Source organism: Cyclopterus lumpus, unplaced genomic scaffold (genome assembly GCF_009769545.1).
Source record: "Cyclopterus lumpus isolate fCycLum1 unplaced genomic scaffold, fCycLum1.pri scaffold_68_arrow_ctg1, whole genome shotgun sequence".
NCBI lineage: Eukaryota > Metazoa > Chordata > Actinopteri > Perciformes > Cyclopteridae > Cyclopterus > Cyclopterus lumpus.
Genome location: NW_022974921.1, coordinates 15,291 through 36,012, shown reverse-complemented (window position 1 = coordinate 36,012; position 20,722 = coordinate 15,291). Strand labels below are relative to the sequence as shown.

Here is a 20,722-nt window from a genome sequence, read left to right as displayed (position 1 = left end):
TTCCATCCCCGCTCTCCACATAGTTATATATAAATTCTGTTATTATGCCCGGAAATTTTAGGTGCAGTGTTACCGTCACGGTGCCCTCTTGACAAGGTCTTATTTTCTTGACACTCACAGCTCTGAAACATCGGGAATTCAGGCAACGCTCCTAAGACACACCCCTCACAGTAGTTCTGTTCTGTGGGATCAGCGGCACTGTGTAAAGTCTGTTATCATGCCAGGGATCCATTGTGTGGAGGCCTTAGCTCATGTTGCGAATGGTCGTACTGTAACCATAAGGTAGGCGGTTCCATCCCCGCTCTCCACATAGTTATATATAAATTCTGTTATTATGCCCGGGAATTTTAGGTGCAGTGTTACCGTCACGGTGCCCTCTTGACAAGGTCTTATTTTCTTGACACTCACAGCTCTGAAACATCGGGAATTCAGCTCGGGCAGATCAAAATGTGGAACGCTTCACGAATTTGCGTGTCATCCTTTCGCAGGGGCCATGCTAATCTTCTCTGTATCGTTTCCAATTTATTATATGCGCTGCCTTAGCAAGCACAATGACCCAAAGGTGCTGCTTACTATTTGACCCCCTTGCTGTCGGAACAACACCTTCTTAATGGTTCAGGCGTTATGACTTCCTTGACCCAGGCAACGCTCCTAAGACACACCCCTCACAGTAGTTCTGTTCTGTGGGATCAGCGGCACTGTGTAAAGTCTGTTATCATGCCAGGGATCCATTGTGTGGAGGCCTTAGCTCATGTTGCGAATGGTCGTACTGTAACCATAAGGTAGGCGGTTCCATCCCCGCTCTCCACATAGTTATATATAAATTCTGTTATTATGCCCGGGAATTTTAGGTGCAGTGTTACCGTCACGGTGCCCTCTTGACAAGGTCTTATTTTCTTGACACTCACAGCTCTGAAACATCGGGAATTCAGCTCGGGCAGATCAAAATGTGGAACGCTTCACGAATTTGCGTGTCATCCTTTCGCAGGGGCCATGCTAATCTTCTCTGTATCGTTTCCAATTTATTATATGCGCTGCCTTAGCAAGCACAATGACCCAAAGGTGCTGCTTACTATTTGACCCCCTTGCTGTCGGAACAACACCTTCTTAATGGTTCAGGCGTTATGACTTCCTTGACCCAGGCAACGCTCCTAAGACACACCCCTCACAGTAGTTCTGTTCTGTGGGATCAGCGGCACTGTGTAAAGTCTGTTATCATGCCAGGGATCCATTGTGTGGAGGCCGTAGCTCATGTTGCGAGTGGTCGTACTGTAATCATTAGGTAGGCGGTTCGATCCCCGCTCTCCACATAGTTATATACAAATTCTGTTATTATGCCCGGGGATCTTAGGTGCAGTGTTACCGTCACGGTGCCCTCTTGACAAGGTCTTATTTTCTTGACACTCACAGCTCTGAAACATCGGGCATTCAGGCAACGCTCCTAAGACACACCCCTCACAGTAGTTCTGTTCTGTGGGATCAGCGGCACTGTGTAAAGTCTGTTATCATGCCAGGGATCCATTGTGTGGAGGCCTTAGCTCATGTTGCGAATGGTCGTACTGTAACCATAAGGTAGGCGGTTCCATCCCCGCTCTCCACATAGTTATATATAAATTCTGTTATTATGCCCGGGAATTTTAGGTGCAGTGTTACCGTCACGGTGCCCTCTTGACAAGGTCTTATTTTCTTGACACTCACAGCTCTGAAACATCGGGAATTCAGCTCGCGCAGATCAAAATGTGGAACGCTTCACGAATTTGCGTGTCATCCTTTCGCAGGGGCCATGCTAATCTTCTCTGTATCGTTTCCAATTTATTATATGCGCTGCCTTAGCAAGCACAATGACCCAAAGGTGCTGCTTACTATTTGACCCCCTTGCTGTCGGAACAACACCTTCTTAATGGTTCAGGCGTTATGACTTCCTTGACCCAGGCAACGCTCCTAAGACACACCCCTCACAGTAGTTCTGTTCTGTGGGATCAGCGGCACTGTGTAAAGTCTGTTATCATGCCAGGGATCCATTGTGGGGAGGCCGTAGCTCATGTTGCGAGTGGTCGTACTGTAATCATTAGGTAGGCGGTTCGATCCCCGCTCTCCACGTAGTTATATATAAATTCTGTTATTATGCCCGGGGATCTTAGGTGCAGAGTTACCGTCACGTTGCCCTCTTGACAAGGTCTTACTTTCTTGACACTCACAGCTCTGAAACATCGGGAATTCAGGCAACGCTCCTAAGACACACCCCTCACAGTAGTTCTGTTCTGTGGGATCAGCGGCACTGTGTAAAGTCTGTTATCATGCCAGGGATCCATTGTGTGGAGGCCTTAGCTCATGTTGCGAATGGTCGTACTGTAACCATAAGGTAGGCGGTTCCATCCCCGCTCTCCACATAGTTATATATAAATTCTGTTATTATGCCCGGAAATTTTAGGTGCAGTGTTACCGTCACGGTGCCCTCTTGACAAGGTCTTATTTTCTTGACACTCACAGCTCTGAAACATCGGGAATTCAGGCAACGCTCCTAAGACACGGTCTTATTTTCTTGACACTCACAGCTCTGAAACATCGGGAATTCAGCTCGGGCAGATCAAAATGTGGAACGCTTCACGAATTTGCGTGTCATCCTTTCGCAGGGGCCATGCTAATCTTCTCTGTATCGTTTCCAATTTATTATATGCGCTGCCTTAGCAAGCACAATGACCCAAAGGTGCTGCTTACTATTTGACCCCCTTGCTGTCGGAACAACACCTTCTTAATGGTTCAGGCGTTATGACTTCCTTGACCCAGGCAACGCTCCTAAGACACACCCCTCACAGTAGTTCTGTTCTGTGGGATCAGCGGCACTGTGTAAAGTCTGTTATCATGCCAGGGATCCATTGTGTGGAGGCCGTAGCTCATGTTGCGAGTGGTCGTACTGTAATCATTAGGTAGGCGGTTCGATCCCCGCTCTCCACATAGTTATATACAAATTCTGTTATTATGCCCGGGGATCTTAGGTGCAGTGTTACCGTCACGGTGCCCTCTTGACAAGGTCTTATTTTCTTGACACTCACAGCTCTGAAATATCGGGAATTCAGCTCGGGCAGATCAAAATGTGGAACGCTTCACGAATTTGCGTGTCATCCTTTCGCAGGGGCCATGCTAATCTTCTCTGTATCGTTTCCAATTTATTATATGCGCTGCCTTAGCAAGCACAATGACCCAAAGGTGCTGCTTACTATTTGACCCCCTTGCTGTCGGAACAACACCTTCTTAATGGTTCAGGCGTTATGACTTCCTTGACCCAGGCAACGCTCCTAAGACACACCCCTCACAGTAGTTCTGTTCTGTGGGATCAGCGGCACTGTGTAAAGTCTGTTATCATGCCAGGGATCCATTGTGTGGAGGCCGTAGCTCATGTTGCGAGTGGTCGTACTGTAATCATTAGGTAGGCGGTTCGATCCCCGCTCTCCACGTAGTTATATATAAATTCTGTTATTATGCCCGGGGATCTTAGGTGCAGAGTTACCGTCACGTTGCCCTCTTGACAAGGTCTTACTTTCTTGACACTCACAGCTCTGAAACATCGGGAATTCAGGCAACGCTCCTAAGACACACCCCTCACAGTAGTTCTGTTCTGTGGGATCAGCGGCACTGTGTAAAGTCTGTTATCATGCCAGGGATCCATTGTGTGGAGGCCGTAGCTCATGTTGCGAGTGGTCGTACTGTAACCATTAGGTAGGCGGTTCCATCCCCGCTCTCCACATAGTTATATATAAATTCTGTTATTATGCCCGGAAATTTTAGGTGCAGTGTTACCGTCACGGTGCCCTCTTGACAAGGTCTTATTTTCTTGACACTCACAGCTCTGAAACATCGGGAATTCAGGCAACGCTCCTAAGACACACCCCTCACAGTAGTTCTGTTCTGTGGGATCAGCGGCACTGTGTAAAGTCTGTTATCATGCCAGGGATCCATTGTGTGGAGGCCTTAGCTCATGTTGCGAATGGTCGTACTGTAACCATAAGGTAGGCGGTTCCATCCCCGCTCTCCACATAGTTATATATAAATTCTGTTATTATGCCCGGGAATTTTAGGTGCAGTGTTACCGTCACGGTGCCCTCTTGACAAGGTCTTATTTTCTTGACACTCACAGCTCTGAAACATCGGGAATTCAGCTCGGGCAGATCAAAATGTGGAACGCTTCACGAATTTGCGTGTCATCCTTTCGCAGGGGCCATGCTAATCTTCTCTGTATCGTTTCCAATTTATTATATGCGCTGCCTTAGCAAGCACAATGACCCAAAGGTGCTGCTTACTATTTGACCCCCTTGCTGTCGGAACAACACCTTCTTAATGGTTCAGGCGTTATGACTTCCTTGACCCAGGCAACGCTCCTAAGACACACCCCTCACAGTAGTTCTGTTCTGTGGGATCAGCGGCACTGTGTAAAGTCTGTTATCATGCCAGGGATCCATTGTGTGGAGGCCGTAGCTCATGTTGCGAGTGGTCGTACTGTAATCATTAGGTAGGCGGTTCGATCCCCGCTCTCCACATAGTTATATACAAATTCTGTTATTATGCCCGGGGAATCTTAGGTGCAGTGTTACCGTCACGGTGCCCTCTTGACAAGGTCTTATTTTCTTGACACTCACAGCTCTGAAACATCGGGAATTCAGCTCGGGCAGATCAAAATGTGGAACGCTTCACGAATTTGCGTGTCATCCTTTCGCAGGGGCCATGCTAATCTTCTCTGTATCGTTTCCAATTTATTATATGCGCTGCCTTAGCAAGCACAATGACCCAAAGGTGCTGCTTACTATTTGACCCCCTTGCTGTCGGAACAACACCTTCTTAATGGTTCAGGCGTTATGACTTCCTTGACCCAGGCAACGCTCCTAAGACACACCCCTCACAGTAGTTCTGTTCTGTGGGATCAGCGGCACTGTGTAAAGTCTGTTATCATGCCAGGGATCCATTGTGTGGAGGCCGTAGCTCATGTTGCGAGTGGTCGTACTGTAATCATTAGGTAGGCGGTTCGATCCCCGCTCTCCACATAGTTATATACAAATTCTGTTATTATGCCCGGGGATCTTAGGTGCAGTGTTACCGTCACGGTGCCCTCTTGACAAGGTCTTATTTTCTTGACACTCACAGCTCTGAAACATCGGGAATTCAGGCAACGCTCCTAAGACACACCCCTCACAGTAGTTCTGTTCTGTGGGATCAGCGGCACTGTGTAAAGTCTGTTATCATGCCAGGGATCCATTGTGTGGAGGCCTTAGCTCATGTTGCGAATGGTCGTACTGTAACCATAAGGTAGGCGGTTCCATCCCCGCTCTCCACATAGTTATATATAAATTCTGTTATTATGCCCGGGAATTTTAGGTGCAGTGTTACCGTCACGGTGCCCTCTTGACAAGGTCTTATTTTCTTGACACTCACAGCTCTGAAACATCGGGAATTCAGCTCGCGCAGATCAAAATGTGGAACGCTTCACGAATTTGCGTGTCATCCTTTCGCAGGGGCCATGCTAATCTTCTCTGTATCGTTTCCAATTTATTATATGCGCTGCCTTAGCAAGCACAATGACCGAAAGGTGCTGCTTACTATTTGACCCCCTTGCTGTCGGAACAACACCTTCTTAATGGTTCAGGCGTTATGACTTCCTTGACCCAGGCAACGCTCCTAAGACACACCCCTCACAGTAGTTCTGTTCTGTGGGATCAGCGGCACTGTGTAAAGTCTGTTATCATGCCAGGGATCCATTGTGTGGAGGCCGTAGCTCATGTTGCGAGTGGTCGTACTGTAATCATTAGGTAGGCGGTTCGATCCCCGCTCTCCACGTAGTTATATATAAATTCTGTTATTATGCCCGGGGATCTTAGGTGCAGAGTTACCGTCACGTTGCCCTCTTGACAAGGTCTTACTTTCTTGACACTCACAGCTCTGAAACATCGGGAATTCAGGCAACGCTCCTAAGACACACCCCTCACAGTAGTTCTGTTCTGTGGGATCAGCGGCACTGTGTAAAGTCTGTTATCATGCCAGGGATCCATTGTGTGGAGGCCTTAGCTCATGTTGCGAATGGTCGTACTGTAACCATAAGGTAGGCGGTTCCATCCCCGCTCTCCACATAGTTATATATAAATTCTGTTATTATGCCCGGAAATTTTAGGTGCAGTGTTACCGTCACGGTGCCCTCTTGACAAGGTCTTATTTTCTTGACACTCACAGCTCTGAAACATCGGGAATTCAGGCAACGCTCCTAAGACACACCCCTCACAGTAGTTCTGTTCTGTGGGATCAGCGGCACTGTGTAAAGTCTGTTATCATGCCAGGGATCCATTGTGTGGAGGCCTTAGCTCATGTTGCGAATGGTCGTACTGTAACCATAAGGTAGGCGGTTCCATCCCCGCTCTCCACATAGTTATATATAAATTCTGTTATTATGCCCGGGAATTTTAGGTGCAGTGTTACCGTCACGGTGCCCTCTTGACAAGGTCTTATTTTCTTGACACTCACAGCTCTGAAACATCGGGAATTCAGGCAACGCTCCTAAGACACACCCCTCACAGTAGTTCTGTTCTGTGGGATCAGCGGCACTGTGTAAAGTCTGTTATCATGCCAGGGATCCATTGTGTGGAGGCCTTAGCTCATGTTGCGAATGGTCGTACTGTAACCATAAGGTAGGCGGTTCCATCCCCGCTCTCCACATAGTTATATATAAATTCTGTTATTATGCCCGGGAATTTTAGGTGCAGTGTTACCGTCACGGTGCCCTCTTGACAAGGTCTTATTTTCTTGACACTCACAGCTCTGAAACATCGGGAATTCAGCTCGGGCAGATCAAAATGTGGAACGCTTCACGAATTTGCGTGTGATCCTTTCGCAGGGGCCATGCTAATCTTCTCTGTATCGTTTCCAATTTATTATATGCGCTGCCTTAGCAAGCACAATGACCCAAAGGTGCTGCTTACTATTTGACCCCCTTGCTGTCGGAACAACACCTTCTTAATGGTTCAGGCGTTATGACTTCCTTGACCCAGGCAACGCTCCTAAGACACACCCCTCACAGTAGTTCTGTTCTGTGGGATCAGCGGCACTGTGTAAAGTCTGTTATCATGCCAGGGATCCATTGTGTGGAGGCCGTAGCTCATGTTGCGAGTGGTCGTACTGTAATCATTAGGTAGGCGGTTCGATCCCCGCTCTCCACATAGTTATATACAAATTCTGTTATTATGCCCGGGGATCTTAGGTGCAGTGTTACCGTCACGGTGCCCTCTTGACAAGGTCTTATTTTCTTGACACTCACAGCTCTGAAACATCGGGAATTCAGCTCGGGCAGATCAAAATGTGGAACGCTTCACGAATTTGCGTGTCATCCTTTCGCAGGGGCCATGCTAATCTTCTCTGTATCGTTTCCAATTTATTATATGCGCTGCCTTAGCAAGCACAATGACCCAAAGGTGCTGCTTACTATTTGACCCCCTTGCTGTCGGAACAACACCTTCTTAATGGTTCAGGCGTTATGACTTCCTTGACCCAGGCAACGCTCCTAAGACACACCCCTCACAGTAGTTCTGTTCTGTGGGATCAGCGGCACTGTGTAAAGTCTGTTATCATGCCAGGGATCCATTGTGTGGAGGCCTTAGCTCATGTTGCGAATGGTCGTACTGTAATCATTAGGTAGGCGGTTCGATCCCCGCTCTCCACATAGTTATATACAAATTCTGTTATTATGCCCGGGGATCTTAGGTGCAGTGTTACCGTCACGGTGCCCTCTTGACAAGGTCTTATTTTCTTGACACTCACAGCTCTGAAATATCGGGAATTCAGCTCGGGCAGATCAAAATGTGGAACGCTTCACGAATTTGCGTGTCATCCTTTCGCAGGGGCCATGCTAATCTTCTCTGTATCGTTTCCAATTTATTATATGCGCTGCCTTAGCAAGCACAATGACCCAAAGGTGCTGCTTACTATTTGACCCCCTTGCTGTCGGAACAACACCTTCTTAATGGTTCAGGCGTTATGACTTCCTTGACCCAGGCAACGCTCCTAAGACACACCCCTCACAGTAGTTCTGTTCTGTGGGATCAGCGGCACTGTGTAAAGTCTGTTATCATGCCAGGGATCCATTGTGTGGAGGCCGTAGCTCATGTTGCGAGTGGTCGTACTGTAATCATTAGGTAGGCGGTTCGATCCCCGCTCTCCACATAGTTATATACAAATTCTGTTATTATGCCCGGGGAATCTTAGGTGCAGTGTTACCGTCACGGTGCCCTCTTGACAAGGTCTTATTTTCTTGACACTCACAGCTCTGAAACATCGGGAATTCAGCTCGGGCAGATCAAAATGTGGAACGCTTCACGAATTTGCGTGTCATCCTTTCGCAGGGGCCATGCTAATCTTCTCTGTATCGTTTCCAATTTATTATATGCGCTGCCTTAGCAAGCACAATGACCCAAAGGTGCTGCTTACTATTTGACCCCCTTGCTGTCGGAACAACACCTTCTTAATGGTTCAGGCGTTATGACTTCCTTGACCCAGGCAACGCTCCTAAGACACACCCCTCACAGTAGTTCTGTTCTGTGGGATCAGCGGCACTGTGTAAAGTCTGTTATCATGCCAGGGATCCATTGTGTGGAGGCCGTAGCTCATGTTGCGAGTGGTCGTACTGTAATCATTAGGTAGGCGGTTCGATCCCCGCTCTCCACGTAGTTATATATAAATTCTGTTATTATGCCCGGGGATCTTAGGTGCAGAGTTACCGTCACGTTGCCCTCTTGACAAGGTCTTACTTTCTTGACACTCACAGCTCTGAAACATCGGGAATTCAGGCAACGCTCCTAAGACACACCCCTCACAGTAGTTCTGTTCTGTGGGATCAGCGGCACTGTGTAAAGTCTGTTATCATGCCAGGGATCCATTGTGTGGAGGCCTTAGCTCATGTTGCGAATGGTCGTACTGTAACCATAAGGTAGGCGGTTCCATCCCCGCTCTCCACATAGTTATATATAAATTCTGTTATTATGCCCGGAAATTTTAGGTGCAGTGTTACCGTCACGGTGCCCTCTTGACAAGGTCTTATTTTCTTGACACTCACAGCTCTGAAACATCGGGAATTCAGGCAACGCTCCTAAGACACACCCCTCACAGTAGTTCTGTTCTGTGGGATCAGCGGCACTGTGTAAAGTCTGTTATCATGCCAGGGATCCATTGTGTGGAGGCCTTAGCTCATGTTGCGAATGGTCGTACTGTAACCATAAGGTAGGCGGTTCCATCCCCGCTCTCCACATAGTTATATATAAATTCTGTTATTATGCCCGGGAATTTTAGGTGCAGTGTTACCGTCACGGTGCCCTCTTGACAAGGTCTTATTTTCTTGACACTCACAGCTCTGAAACATCGGGAATTCAGCTCGGGCAGATCAAAATGTGGAACGCTTCACGAATTTGCGTGTCATCCTTTCGCAGGGGCCATGCTAATCTTCTCTGTATCGTTTCCAATTTATTATATGCGCTGCCTTAGCAAGCACAATGACCCAAAGGTGCTGCTTACTATTTGACCCCCTTGCTGTCGGAACAACACCTTCTTAATGGTTCAGGCGTTATGACTTCCTTGACCCAGGCAACGCTCCTAAGACACACCCCTCACAGTAGTTCTGTTCTGTGGGATCAGCGGCACTGTGTAAAGTCTGTTATCATGCCAGGGATCCATTGTGTGGAGGCCGTAGCTCATGTTGCGAGTGGTCGTACTGTAATCATTAGGTAGGCGGTTCGATCCCCGCTCTCCACATAGTTATATACAAATTCTGTTATTATGCCCGGGGAATCTTAGGTGCAGTGTTACCGTCACGGTGCCCTCTTGACAAGGTCTTATTTTCTTGACACTCACAGCTCTGAAACATCGGGAATTCAGCTCGGGCAGATCAAAATGTGGAACGCTTCACGAATTTGCGTGTCATCCTTTCGCAGGGGCCATGCTAATCTTCTCTGTATCGTTTCCAATTTATTATATGCGCTGCCTTAGCAAGCACAATGACCCAAAGGTGCTGCTTACTATTTGACCCCCTTGCTGTCGGAACAACACCTTCTTAATGGTTCAGGCGTTATGACTTCCTTGACCCAGGCAACGCTCCTAAGACACACCCCTCACAGTAGTTCTGTTCTGTGGGATCAGCGGCACTGTGTAAAGTCTGTTATCATGCCAGGGATCCATTGTGTGGAGGCCTTAGCTCATGTTGCGAGTGGTCGTACTGTAACCATAAGGTAGGCGGTTCCATCCCCGCTCTCCACATAGTTATATATAAATTCTGTTATTATGCCCGGGAATTTTAGGTGCAGTGTTACCGTCACGGTGCCCTCTTGACAAGGTCTTATTTTCTTGACACTCACAGCTCTGAAACATCGGGAATTCAGCTCGGGCAGATCAAAATGTGGAACGCTTCACGAATTTGCGTGTCATCCTTTCGCAGGGGCCATGCTAATCTTCTCTGTATCGTTTCCAATTTATTATATGCGCTGCCTTAGCAAGCACAATGACCCAAAGGTGCTGCTTACTATTTGACCCCCTTGCTGTCGGAACAACACCTTCTTAATGGTTCAGGCGTTATGACTTCCTTGACCCAGGCAACGCTCCTAAGACACACCCCTCACAGTAGTTCTGTTCTGTGGGATCAGCGGCACTGTGTAAAGTCTGTTATCATGCCAGGGATCCATTGTGTGGAGGCCTTAGCTCATGTTGCGAATGGTCGTACTGTAACCATAAGGTAGGCGGTTCCATCCCCGCTCTCCACATAGTTATATATAAATTCTGTTATTATGCCCGGAAATTTTAGGTGCAGTGTTACCGTCACGGTGCCCTCTTGACAAGGTCTTATTTTCTTGACACTCACAGCTCTGAAACATCGGGAATTCAGGCAACGCTCCTAAGACACACCCCTCACAGTAGTTCTGTTCTGTGGGATCAGCGGCACTGTGTAAAGTCTGTTATCATGCCAGGGATCCATTGTGTGGAGGCCTTAGCTCATGTTGCGAATGGTCGTACTGTAACCATAAGGTAGGCGGTTCCATCCCCGCTCTCCACATAGTTATATATAAATTCTGTTATTATGCCCGGGAATTTTAGGTGCAGTGTTACCGTCACGGTGCCCTCTTGACAAGGTCTTATTTTCTTGACACTCACAGCTCTGAAATATCGGGAATTCAGCTCGGGCAGATCAAAATGTGGAACGCTTCACGAATTTGCGTGTCATCCTTACGCAGGGGCCATGCTAATCTTCTCTGTATCGTTTCCAATTTATTATATGCGCTGCCTTAGCAAGCACAATGACCCAAAGGTGCTGCTTACTATTTGACCCCCTTGCTGTCGGAACAACACCTTCTTAATGGTTCAGGCGTTATGACTTCCTTGACCCAGGCAACGCTCCTAAGACACACCCCTCACAGTAGTTCTGTTCTGTGGGATCAGCGGCACTGTGTAAAGTCTGTTATCATGCCAGGGATCCATTGTGTGGAGGCCTTAGCTCATGTTGCGAATGGTCGTACTGTAACCATAAGGTAGGCGGTTCCATCCCCGCTCTCCACATAGTTATATATAAATTCTGTTATTATGCCCGGGAATTTTAGGTGCAGTGTTACCGTCACGGTGCCCTCTTGACAAGGTCTTATTTTCTTGACACTCACAGCTCTGAAATATCGGGAATTCAGCTCGGGCAGATCAAAATGTGGAACGCTTCACGAATTTGCGTGTCATCCTTTCGCAGGGGCCATGCTAATCTTCTCTGTATCGTTTCCAATTTATTATATGCGCTGCCTTAGCAAGCACAATGACCCAAAGGTGCTGCTTACTATTTGACCCCCTTGCTGTCGGAACAACACCTTCTTAATGGTTCAGGCGTTATGACTTCCTTGACCCAGGCAACGCTCCTAAGACACACCCCTCACAGTAGTTCTGTTCTGTGGGATCAGCGGCACTGTGTAAAGTCTGTTATCATGCCAGGGATCCATTGTGTGGAGGCCGTAGCTCATGTTGCGAGTGGTCGTACTGTAATCATTAGGTAGGCGGTTCGATCCCCGCTCTCCACATAGTTATATACAAATTCTGTTATTATGCCCGGGGAATCTTAGGTGCAGTGTTACCGTCACGGTGCCCTCTTGACAAGGTCTTATTTTCTTGACACTCACAGCTCTGAAACATCGGGAATTCAGCTCAGGCAGATCAAAATGTGGAACGCTTCACGAATTTGCGTGTCATCCTTTCGCAGGGGCCATGCTAATCTTCTCTGTATCGTTTCCAATTTATTATATGCGCTGCCTTAGCAAGCACAATGACCCAAAGGTGCTGCTTACTATTTGACCCCCTTGCTGTCGGAACAACACCTTCTTAATGGTTCAGGCGTTATGACTTCCTTGACCCAGGCAACGCTCCTAAGACACACCCCTCACAGTAGTTCTGTTCTGTGGGATCAGCGGCACTGTGTAAAGTCTGTTATCATGCCAGGGATCCATTGTGTGGAGGCCGTAGCTCATGTTGCGAGTGGTCGTACTGTAATCATTAGGTAGGCGGTTCGATCCCCGCTCTCCACATAGTTATATACAAATTCTGTTATTATGCCCGGGGAATCTTAGGTGCAGTGTTACCGTCACGGTGCCCTCTTGACAAGGTCTTATTTTCTTGACACTCACAGCTCTGAAATATCGGGAATTCAGCTCGGGCAGATCAAAATGTGGAACGCTTCACGAATTTGCGTGTCATCCTTACGCAGGGGCCATGCTAATCTTCTCTGTATCGTTTCCAATTTATTATATGCGCTGCCTTAGCAAGCACAATGACCCAAAGGTGCTGCTTACTATTTGACCCCCTTGCTGTCGGAACAACACCTTCTTAATGGTTCAGGCGTTATGACTTCCTTGACCCAGGCAACGCTCCTAAGACACACCCCTCACAGTAGTTCTGTTCTGTGGGATCAGCGGCACTGTGTAAAGTCTGTTATCATGCCAGGGATCCATTGTGTGGAGGCCTTAGCTCATGTTGCGAATGGTCGTACTGTAACCATAAGGTAGGCGGTTCCATCCCCGCTCTCCACATAGTTATATATAAATTCTGTTATTATGCCCGGGAATTTTAGGTGCAGTGTTACCGTCACGGTGCCCTCTTGACAAGGTCTTATTTTCTTGACACTCACAGCTCTGAAACATCGGGAATTCAGCTCGGGCAGATCAAAATGTGGAACGCTTCACGAATTTGCGTGTCATCCTTTCGCAGGGGCCATGCTAATCTTCTCTGTATCGTTTCCAATTTATTATATGCGCTGCCTTAGCAAGCACAATGACCCAAAGGTGCTGCTTACTATTTGACCCCCTTGCTGTCGGAACAACACCTTCTTAATGGTTCAGGCGTTATGACTTCCTTGACCCAGGCAACGCTCCTAAGACACACCCCTCACAGTAGTTCTGTTCTGTGGGATCAGCGGCACTGTGTAAAGTCTGTTATCATGCCAGGGATCCATTGTGTGGAGGCCTTAGCTCATGTTGCGAATGGTCGTACTGTAACCATAAGGTAGGCGGTTCCATCCCCGCTCTCCACATAGTTATATATAAATTCTGTTATTATGCCCGGGAATTTTAGGTGCAGTGTTACCGTCACGGTGCCCTCTTGACAAGGTCTTATTTTCTTGACACTCACAGCTCTGAAACATCGGGAATTCAGCTCGGGCAGATCAAAATGTGGAACGCTTCACGAATTTGCGTGTCATCCTTTCGCAGGGGCCATGCTAATCTTCTCTGTATCGTTTCCAATTTATTATATGCGCTGCCTTAGCAAGCACAATGACCCAAAGGTGCTGCTTACTATTTGACCCCCTTGCTGTCGGAACAACACCTTCTTAATGGTTCAGGCGTTATGACTTCCTTGACCCAGGCAACGCTCCTAAGACACACCCCTCACAGTAGTTCTGTTCTGTGGGATCAGCGGCACTGTGTAAAGTCTGTTATCATGCCAGGGATCCATTGTGTGGAGGCCTTAGCTCATGTTGCGAATGGTCGTACTGTAACCATAAGGTAGGCGGTTCCATCCCCGCTCTCCACATAGTTATATATAAATTCTGTTATTATGCCCGGGAATTTTAGGTGCAGTGTTACCGTCACGGTGCCCTCTTGACAAGGTCTTATTTTCTTGACACTCACAGCTCTGAAATATCGGGAATTCAGCTCGGGCAGATCAAAATGTGGAACGCTTCACGAATTTGCGTGTCATCCTTTCGCAGGGGCCATGCTAATCTTCTCTGTATCGTTTCCAATTTATTATATGCGCTGCCTTAGCAAGCACAATGACCCAAAGGTGCTGCTTACTATTTGACCCCCTTGCTGTCGGAACAACACCTTCTTAATGGTTCAGGCGTTATGACTTCCTTGACCCAGGCAACGCTCCTAAGACACACCCCTCACAGTAGTTCTGTTCTGTGGGATCAGCGGCACTGTGTAAAGTCTGTTATCATGCCAGGGATCCATTGTGTGGAGGCCGTAGCTCATGTTGCGAGTGGTCGTACTGTAATCATTAGGTAGGCGGTTCGATCCCCGCTCTCCACATAGTTATATATAAATTCTGTTATTATGCCCGGGGAATCTTAGGTGCAGTGTTACCGTCACGGTGCCCTCTTGACAAGGTCTTATTTTCTTGACACTCACAGCTCTGAAACATCGGGAATTCAGCTCGGGCAGATCAAAATGTGGAACGCTTCACGAATTTGCGTGTCATCCTTTCGCAGGGGCCATGCTAATCTTCTCTGTATCTTTTCCAATTTATTATATGCGCTGCCTTAGCAAGCACAATGACCCAAAGGTGCTGCTTACTATTTGACCCCCTTGCTGTCGGAACAACACCTTCTTAATGGTTCAGGCGTTATGACTTCCTTGACCCAGGCAACGCTCCTAAGACACACCCCTCACAGTAGTTCTGTTCTGTGGGATCAGCGGCACTGTGTAAAGTCTGTTATCATGCCAGGGATCCATTGTGTGGAGGCCTTAGCTCATGTTGCGAATGGTCGTACTGTAACCATAAGGTAGGCGGTTCCATCCCCGCTCTCCACATAGTTATATATAAATTCTGTTATTATGCCCGGGAATTTTAGGTGCAGTGTTACCGTCACGGTGCCCTCTTGACAAGGTCTTATTTTCTTGACACTCACAGCTCTGAAACATCGGGAATTCAGCTCGGGCAGATCAAAATGTGGAACGCTTCACGAATTTGCGTGTCATCCTTTCGCAGGGGCCATGCTAATCTTCTCTGTATCGTTTCCAATTTATTATATGCGCTGCCTTAGCAAGCACAATGACCCAAAGGTGCTGCTTACTATTTGACCCCCTTGCTGTCGGAACAACACCTTCTTAATGGTTCAGGCGTTATGACTTCCTTGACCCAGGCAACGCTCCTAAGACACACCCCTCACAGTAGTTCTGTTCTGTGGGATCAGCGGCACTGTGTAAAGTCTGTTATCATGCCAGGGATCCATTGTGTGGAGGCCGTAGCTCATGTTGCGAGTGGTCGTACTGTAATCATTAGGTAGGCGGTTCGATCCCCGCTCTCCACATAGTTATATATAAATTCTGTTATTATGCCCGGGAATTTTAGGTGCAGTGTTACCGTCACGGTGCCCTCTTGACAAGGTCTTATTTTCTTGACACTCACAGCTCTGAAACATCGGGAATTCAGCTCGGGCAGATCAAAATGTGGAACGCTTCACGAATTTGCGTGTCATCCTTTCGCAGGGGCCATGCTAATCTTCTCTGTATCGTTTCCAATTTATTATATGCGCTGCCTTAGCAAGCACAATGACCCAAAGGTGCTGCTTACTATTTGACCCCCTTGCTGTCGGAACAACACCTTCTTAATGGTTCAGGCGTTATGACTTCCTTGACCCAGGCAACGCTCCTAAGACACACCCCTCACAGTAGTTCTGTTCTGTGGGATCAGCGGCACTGTGTAAAGTCTGTTATCATGCCAGGGATCCATTGTGTGGAGGCCTTAGCTCATGTTGCGAATGGTCGTACTGTAACCATAAGGTAGGCGGTTCCATCCCCGCTCTCCACATAGTTATATATAAATTCTGTTATTATGCCCGGGAATTTTAGGTGCAGTGTTACCGTCACGGTGCCCTCTTGACAAGGTCTTATTTTCTTGACACTCACAGCTCTGAAACATCGGGAATTCAGCTCAGGCAGATCAAAATGTGGAACGCTTCACGAATTTGCGTGTCATCCTTTCGCAGGGGCCATGCTAATCTTCTCTGTATCGTTTCCAATTTATTATATGCGCTGCCTTAGCAAGCACAATGACCCAAAGGTGCTGCTTACTATTTGACCCCCTTGCTGTCGGAACAACACCTTCTTAATGGTTCAGGCGTTATGACTTCCTTGACCCAGGCAACGCTCCTAAGACACACCCCTCACAGTAGTTCTGTTCTGTGGGATCAGCGGCACTGTGTAAAGTCTGTTATCATGCCAGGGATCCATTGTGTGGAGGCCTTAGCTCATGTTGCGAATGGTCGTACTGTAACCATAAGGTAGGCGGTTCCATCCCCGCTCTCCACATAGTTATATATAAATTCTGTTATTATGCCCGGGAATTTTAGGTGCAGTGTTACCGTCACGGTGCCCTCTTGACAAGGTCTTATTTTCTTGACACTCACAGCTCTGAAACATCGGGAATTCAGCTCGGGCAGATCAAAATGTGGAACGCTTCACGAATTTGCGTGTCATCCTTTCGCAGGGGCCATGCTAATCTTCTCTGTATCGTTTCCAATTTATTATATGCGCTGCCTTAGCAAGCACAATGACCCAAAGGTGCTGCTTACTATTTGACCCCCTTGCTGTCGGAACAACACCTTCTTAATGGTTCAGGCGTTATGACTTCCTTGACCCAGGCAACGCTCCTAAGACACACCCCTCACAGTAGTTCTGTTCTGTGGGATCAGCGGCACTGTGTAAAGTCTGTTATCATGCCAGGGATCCATTGTGTGGAGGCCGTAGCTCATGTTGCGAGTGGTCGTACTGTAATCATTAGGTAGGCGGTTCGATCCCCGCTCTCCACGTAGTTATATATAAATTCTGTTATTATGCCCGGGGATCTTAGGTGCAGAGTTACCGTCACGTTGCCCTCTTGACAAGGTCTTACTTTCTTGACACTCACAGCTCTGAAACATCGGGAATTCAGGCAACGCTCCTAAGACACACCCCTCACAGTAGTTCTGTTCTGTGGGATCAGCGGCACTGTGTAAAGTCTGTTATCATGCCAGGGATCCATTGTGTGGAGGCCTTAGCTCATGTTGCGAATGGTCGTACTGTAACCATAAGGTAGGCGGTTCCATCCCCGCTCTCCACATAGTTATATATAAATTCTGTTATTATGCCCGGAAATTTTAGGTGCAGTGTTACCGTCACGGTGCCCTCTTGACAAGGTCTTATTTTCTTGACACTCACAGCTCTGAAACATCGGGAATTCAGGCAACGCTCCTAAGACACACCCCTCACAGTAGTTCTGTTCTGTGGGATCAGCGGCACTGTGTAAAGTCTGTTATCATGCCAGGGATCCATTGTGTGGAGGCCTTAGCTCATGTTGCGAATGGTCGTACTGTAACCATAAGGTAGGCGGTTCCATCCCCGCTCTCCACATAGTTATATATAAATTCTGTTATTATGCCCGGGAATTTTAGGTGCAGTGTTACCGTCACGGTGCCCTCTTGACAAGGTCTTATTTTCTTGACACTCACAGCTCTGAAATATCGGGAATTCAGCTCGGGCAGATCAAAATGTGGAACGCTTCACGAATTTGCGTGTCATCCTTTCGCAGGGGCCATGCTAATCTTCTCTGTATCGTTTCCAATTTATTATATGCGCTGCCTTAGCAAGCACAATGACCCAAAGGTGCTGCTTACTATTTGACCCCCTTGCTGTCGGAACAACACCTTCTTAATGGTTCAGGCGTTATGACTTCCTTGACCCAGGCAACGCTCCTAAGACACACCCCTCACAGTAGTTCTGTTCTGTGGGATCAGCGGCACTGTGTAAAGTCTGTTATCATGCCAGGGATCCATTGTGTGGAGGCCGTAGCTCATGTTGCGAGTGGTCGTACTGTAATCATTAGGTAGGCGGTTCCATCCCCGCTCTCCACATAGTTATATATAAATTCTGTTATTATGCCCGGGGAATCTTAGGTGCAGTGTTACCGTCACGGTGCCCTCTTGACAAGGTCTTATTTTCTTGACACTCACAGCTCTGAAATATCGGGAATTCAGCTCGGGCAGATCAAAATGTGGAACGCTTCACGAATTTGCGTGTCATCCTTTCGCAGGGGCCATGCTAATCTTCTCTGTATCGTTTCCAATTTATTATATGCGCTGCCTTAGCAAGCACAATGACCCAAAGGTGCTGCTTACTATTTGACCCCCTTGCTGTCGGAACAACACCTTCTTAATGGTTCAGGCGTTATGACTTCCTTGACCCAGGCAACGCTCCTAAGACACACCCCTCACAGTAGTTCTGTTCTGTGGGATCAGCGGCACTGTGTAAAGTCTGTTATCATGCCAGGGATCCATTGTGTGGAGGCCGTAGCTCATGTTGCGAGTGGTCGTACTGTAATCATTAGGTAGGCGGTTCGATCCCCGCTCTCCACATAGTTATATATAAATTCTGTTATTATGCCCGGGGAATCTTAGGTGCAGTGTTACCGTCACGGTGCCCTCTTGACAAGGTCTTATTTTCTTGACACTCACAGCTCTGAAACATCGGGAATTCAGCTCGGGCAGATCAAAATGTGGAACGCTTCACGAATTTGCGTGTCATCCTTTCGCAGGGGCCATGCTAATCTTCTCTGTATCGTTTCCAATTTATTATATGCGCTGCCTTAGCAAGCACAATGACCCAAAGGTGCTGCTTACTATTTGACCCCCTTGCTGTCGGAACAACACCTTCTTAATGGTTCAGGCGTTATGACTTCCTTGACCCAGGCAACGCTCCTAAGACACACCCCTCACAGTAGTTCTGTTCTGTGGGATCAGCGGCACTGTGTAAAGTCTGTTATCATGCCAGGGATCCATTGTGTGGAGGCCGTAGCTCATGTTGCGAGTGGTCGTACTGTAATCATTAGGTAGGCGGTTCGATCCCCGCTCTCCACATAGTTATATACAAATTCTGTTATTATGCCCGGGGATCTTAGGTGCAGTGTTACCGTCACGGTGCCCTCTTGACAAGGTCTTATTTTCTTGACACTCACAGCTCTGAAACATCGGGAATTCAGCTCGGGCAGATCAAAATGTGGAACGCTTCACGAATTTGCGTGTCATCCTTTCGCAGGGGCCATGCTAATCTTCTCTGTATCGTTTCCAATTTATTATATGCGCTGCCTTAGCAAGCACAATGACCCAAAGGTGCTGCTTACTATTTGACCCCCTTGCTGTCGGAACAACACCTTCTTAATGGTTCAGGCGTTATGACTTCCTTGACCCAGGCAACGCTCCTAAGACACACCCCTCACAGTAGTTCTGTTCTGTGGGATCAGCGGCACTGTGTAAAGTCTGTTATCATGCCAGGGATCCATTGTGTGGAGGCCGTAGCTCATGTTGCGAGTGGTCGTACTGTAATCATTAGGTAGGCGGTTCGATCCCCGCTCTCCACATAGTTATATATAAATTCTGTTATTATGCCCGGGGAATCTTAGGTGCAGTGTTACCGTCACGGTGCCCTCTTGACAAGGTCTTATTTTCTTGACACTCACAGCTCTGAAACATCGGGAATTCAGCTCGGGCAGATCAAAATGTGGAACGCTTCACGAATTTGCGTGTCATCCTTTCGCAGGGGCCATGCTAATCTTCTCTGTATCGTTTCCAATTTATTATATGCGCTGCCTTAGCAAGCACAATGACCCAAAGGTGCTGCTTACTATTTGACCCCCTTGCTGTCGGAACAACACCTTCTTAATGGTTCAGGCGTTATGACTTCCTTGACCCAGGCAACGCTCCTAAGACACACCCCTCACAGTAGTTCTGTTCTGTGGGATCAGCGGCACTGTGTAAAGTCTGTTATCATGCCAGGGATCCATTGTGTGGAGGCCTTAGCTCATGTTGCGAATGGTCGTACTGTAACCATAAGGTAGGCGGTTCCATCCCCGCTCTCCACATAGTTATATATAAATTCTGTTATTATGCCCGGGAATTTTAGGTGCAGTGTTACCGTCACGGTGCCCTCTTGACAAGGTCTTATTTTCTTGACACTCACAGCTCTGAAACATCGGGAATTCAGCTCGGGCAGATCAAAATGTGGAACGCTTCACGAATTTGCGTGTCATCCTTTCGCAGGGGCCATGCTAATCTTCTCTGTATCGTTTCCAATTTATTATATGCGCTGCCTTAGCAAGCACAATGACCCAAAGGTGCTGCTTACTATTTGACCCCCTTGCTGTCGGAACAACACCTTCTTAATGGTTCAGGCGTTATGACTTCCTTGACCCAGGCAACGCTCCTAAGACACACCCCTCACAGTAGTTCTGTTCTGTGGGATCAGCGGCACTGTGTAAAGTCTGTTATCATGCCAGGGATCCATTGTGTGGAGGCCGTAGCTCATGTTGCGAATGGTCGTACTGTAACCATAAGGTAGGCGGTTCCATCCCCGCTCTCCACATAGTTATATATAAATTCTGTTATTATGCCCGGGAATTTTAGGTGCAGTGTTACCGTCACGGTGCCCTC

General features: G+C 47.7%; 33 non-coding genes across 33 annotated transcripts; all 33 read right to left on the bottom strand.

The window, feature by feature from the left end:
* Positions 1-443: 443 nt before the first annotated feature.
* On the bottom strand, positions 444-550 carry LOC117728498. The gene has a single exon (XR_004609159.1). It is a non-coding gene; the product is annotated as a U6 spliceosomal RNA (small nuclear RNA).
* Positions 551-943: 393 nt separating this feature from the next.
* Positions 944-1,050, bottom strand: LOC117728497. The gene has a single exon (XR_004609158.1). It is a non-coding gene; the product is annotated as a U6 spliceosomal RNA (small nuclear RNA).
* Positions 1,051-1,733: 683 nt separating this feature from the next.
* LOC117728580 lies at positions 1,734-1,840 on the bottom strand. The gene has a single exon (XR_004609236.1). It is a non-coding gene; the product is annotated as a U6 spliceosomal RNA (small nuclear RNA).
* A 748-nt stretch (positions 1,841-2,588) lies between these two features.
* On the bottom strand, positions 2,589-2,695 carry LOC117728579. The gene has a single exon (XR_004609235.1). It is a non-coding gene; the product is annotated as a U6 spliceosomal RNA (small nuclear RNA).
* Positions 2,696-3,088: 393 nt separating this feature from the next.
* On the bottom strand, positions 3,089-3,195 carry LOC117728578. The gene has a single exon (XR_004609234.1). It is a non-coding gene; the product is annotated as a U6 spliceosomal RNA (small nuclear RNA).
* A 973-nt stretch (positions 3,196-4,168) lies between these two features.
* On the bottom strand, positions 4,169-4,275 carry LOC117728577. The gene has a single exon (XR_004609233.1). It is a non-coding gene; the product is annotated as a U6 spliceosomal RNA (small nuclear RNA).
* Positions 4,276-4,669: 394 nt separating this feature from the next.
* LOC117728576 lies at positions 4,670-4,776 on the bottom strand. Its single transcript, XR_004609232.1, has one exon. It is a non-coding gene; the product is annotated as a U6 spliceosomal RNA (small nuclear RNA).
* Positions 4,777-5,459: 683 nt separating this feature from the next.
* On the bottom strand, positions 5,460-5,566 carry LOC117728573. The gene has a single exon (XR_004609230.1). It is a non-coding gene; the product is annotated as a U6 spliceosomal RNA (small nuclear RNA).
* Positions 5,567-6,829: 1,263 nt separating this feature from the next.
* On the bottom strand, positions 6,830-6,936 carry LOC117728528. The gene has a single exon (XR_004609189.1). It is a non-coding gene; the product is annotated as a U6 spliceosomal RNA (small nuclear RNA).
* Positions 6,937-7,329: 393 nt separating this feature from the next.
* LOC117728572 lies at positions 7,330-7,436 on the bottom strand. Its single transcript, XR_004609229.1, has one exon. It is a non-coding gene; the product is annotated as a U6 spliceosomal RNA (small nuclear RNA).
* Positions 7,437-7,829: 393 nt separating this feature from the next.
* Positions 7,830-7,936, bottom strand: LOC117728571. Its single transcript, XR_004609228.1, has one exon. It is a non-coding gene; the product is annotated as a U6 spliceosomal RNA (small nuclear RNA).
* Positions 7,937-8,330: 394 nt separating this feature from the next.
* Positions 8,331-8,437, bottom strand: LOC117728570. Its single transcript, XR_004609227.1, has one exon. It is a non-coding gene; the product is annotated as a U6 spliceosomal RNA (small nuclear RNA).
* A 973-nt stretch (positions 8,438-9,410) lies between these two features.
* Positions 9,411-9,517, bottom strand: LOC117728567. Its single transcript, XR_004609226.1, has one exon. It is a non-coding gene; the product is annotated as a U6 spliceosomal RNA (small nuclear RNA).
* A 394-nt stretch (positions 9,518-9,911) lies between these two features.
* On the bottom strand, positions 9,912-10,018 carry LOC117728566. The gene has a single exon (XR_004609225.1). It is a non-coding gene; the product is annotated as a U6 spliceosomal RNA (small nuclear RNA).
* Positions 10,019-10,411: 393 nt separating this feature from the next.
* Positions 10,412-10,518, bottom strand: LOC117728565. The gene has a single exon (XR_004609224.1). It is a non-coding gene; the product is annotated as a U6 spliceosomal RNA (small nuclear RNA).
* A 683-nt stretch (positions 10,519-11,201) lies between these two features.
* Positions 11,202-11,308, bottom strand: LOC117728538. The gene has a single exon (XR_004609198.1). It is a non-coding gene; the product is annotated as a U6 spliceosomal RNA (small nuclear RNA).
* A 393-nt stretch (positions 11,309-11,701) lies between these two features.
* LOC117728564 lies at positions 11,702-11,808 on the bottom strand. Its single transcript, XR_004609223.1, has one exon. It is a non-coding gene; the product is annotated as a U6 spliceosomal RNA (small nuclear RNA).
* Positions 11,809-12,202: 394 nt separating this feature from the next.
* On the bottom strand, positions 12,203-12,309 carry LOC117728563. Its single transcript, XR_004609222.1, has one exon. It is a non-coding gene; the product is annotated as a U6 spliceosomal RNA (small nuclear RNA).
* A 394-nt stretch (positions 12,310-12,703) lies between these two features.
* On the bottom strand, positions 12,704-12,810 carry LOC117728496. The gene has a single exon (XR_004609157.1). It is a non-coding gene; the product is annotated as a U6 spliceosomal RNA (small nuclear RNA).
* Positions 12,811-13,203: 393 nt separating this feature from the next.
* Positions 13,204-13,310, bottom strand: LOC117728562. Its single transcript, XR_004609221.1, has one exon. It is a non-coding gene; the product is annotated as a U6 spliceosomal RNA (small nuclear RNA).
* A 393-nt stretch (positions 13,311-13,703) lies between these two features.
* On the bottom strand, positions 13,704-13,810 carry LOC117728560. The gene has a single exon (XR_004609219.1). It is a non-coding gene; the product is annotated as a U6 spliceosomal RNA (small nuclear RNA).
* A 393-nt stretch (positions 13,811-14,203) lies between these two features.
* LOC117728559 lies at positions 14,204-14,310 on the bottom strand. Its single transcript, XR_004609218.1, has one exon. It is a non-coding gene; the product is annotated as a U6 spliceosomal RNA (small nuclear RNA).
* Positions 14,311-14,704: 394 nt separating this feature from the next.
* On the bottom strand, positions 14,705-14,811 carry LOC117728527. Its single transcript, XR_004609188.1, has one exon. It is a non-coding gene; the product is annotated as a U6 spliceosomal RNA (small nuclear RNA).
* A 393-nt stretch (positions 14,812-15,204) lies between these two features.
* LOC117728558 lies at positions 15,205-15,311 on the bottom strand. The gene has a single exon (XR_004609217.1). It is a non-coding gene; the product is annotated as a U6 spliceosomal RNA (small nuclear RNA).
* A 393-nt stretch (positions 15,312-15,704) lies between these two features.
* Positions 15,705-15,811, bottom strand: LOC117728556. The gene has a single exon (XR_004609216.1). It is a non-coding gene; the product is annotated as a U6 spliceosomal RNA (small nuclear RNA).
* Positions 15,812-16,204: 393 nt separating this feature from the next.
* LOC117728555 lies at positions 16,205-16,311 on the bottom strand. Its single transcript, XR_004609215.1, has one exon. It is a non-coding gene; the product is annotated as a U6 spliceosomal RNA (small nuclear RNA).
* Positions 16,312-16,704: 393 nt separating this feature from the next.
* On the bottom strand, positions 16,705-16,811 carry LOC117728554. Its single transcript, XR_004609214.1, has one exon. It is a non-coding gene; the product is annotated as a U6 spliceosomal RNA (small nuclear RNA).
* Positions 16,812-17,784: 973 nt separating this feature from the next.
* Positions 17,785-17,891, bottom strand: LOC117728553. Its single transcript, XR_004609213.1, has one exon. It is a non-coding gene; the product is annotated as a U6 spliceosomal RNA (small nuclear RNA).
* Positions 17,892-18,285: 394 nt separating this feature from the next.
* On the bottom strand, positions 18,286-18,392 carry LOC117728552. Its single transcript, XR_004609212.1, has one exon. It is a non-coding gene; the product is annotated as a U6 spliceosomal RNA (small nuclear RNA).
* A 394-nt stretch (positions 18,393-18,786) lies between these two features.
* On the bottom strand, positions 18,787-18,893 carry LOC117728551. The gene has a single exon (XR_004609211.1). It is a non-coding gene; the product is annotated as a U6 spliceosomal RNA (small nuclear RNA).
* A 393-nt stretch (positions 18,894-19,286) lies between these two features.
* Positions 19,287-19,393, bottom strand: LOC117728550. The gene has a single exon (XR_004609210.1). It is a non-coding gene; the product is annotated as a U6 spliceosomal RNA (small nuclear RNA).
* Positions 19,394-19,787: 394 nt separating this feature from the next.
* Positions 19,788-19,894, bottom strand: LOC117728548. The gene has a single exon (XR_004609208.1). It is a non-coding gene; the product is annotated as a U6 spliceosomal RNA (small nuclear RNA).
* A 393-nt stretch (positions 19,895-20,287) lies between these two features.
* Positions 20,288-20,394, bottom strand: LOC117728547. The gene has a single exon (XR_004609207.1). It is a non-coding gene; the product is annotated as a U6 spliceosomal RNA (small nuclear RNA).
* Between the last annotated feature and the right edge of the window lie 328 nt (positions 20,395-20,722).